The sequence below is a fragment of the Oncorhynchus clarkii genome, unplaced genomic scaffold, assembly GCF_045791955.1.
Source record: "Oncorhynchus clarkii lewisi isolate Uvic-CL-2024 unplaced genomic scaffold, UVic_Ocla_1.0 unplaced_contig_14147_pilon_pilon, whole genome shotgun sequence".
Classification (NCBI taxonomy): Eukaryota; Metazoa; Chordata; class Actinopteri; order Salmoniformes; family Salmonidae; genus Oncorhynchus; species Oncorhynchus clarkii.
Window position 1 is genome coordinate 5001 of NW_027259073.1, and position 810 is coordinate 5810.

Here is an 810-nt window from a genome sequence, read left to right on the forward strand (position 1 = left end):
CATTTCACTACACTTGTTATTCACTTGTTATTGTTATTCACTACACTTGTTGTATTCAGCACACGTGACAAATACAATTTGATTTGACATCAGTGTTAACACAATGTTCAGGCTACTGAACAACAGAGCCATACCATTCACTAGGAATACACTAGATAGAATGGACACAAGTAGTACACCCATATCTAGCTACTAGAAATACAGTGAATAGAATGGATAATACCAGTCGAAGCATTGTTAGAAGAATGACAGCCATATATGCCCATCACGGAACAGAGTTTCCCACAATTCTTGGTCCCTCATGGCCAAATCCCAAACCTCTCCCAGATATACTGCTTACTGTTCTCCATTACTTTCTACACCAGTGTCTACAGGTAGTGGATAGGGAATGTTTTGGGATTTGGCCTATCTTTCCAGCTGCTTAATCGGTCTCTCCCTGTTTATTACATTTCTACACCAACAGAACAATCCACTGGCATCAGACAGAGACAGGAAAAATAGCACAACCTTGCTGGAGAGGCAGAGTTGGAGAGGCAGAGGCAGATCTGGCCCAATCAAGTCATTTCTCTCTCCATGGATAAAATAACACACATACGATTAGGGTGGAATCAGTAGGCTATGGACAACATGGGGCTTTATGGTCTCTCACACTGGGTCTATGAACATTCTCTCTCTCTCTCTCTCTCTCTCTCTCTCTCTCTCTCTCTCTCTCTTTCTCTCTGTCTCTCTTGCTCGCTCTCTCGCTCTCTCGCTCTCTCGCTCTCTCTCTCTCTCTCTCTCTCTCTCTCTGTCTCTCTTGCTCGCTCTCTC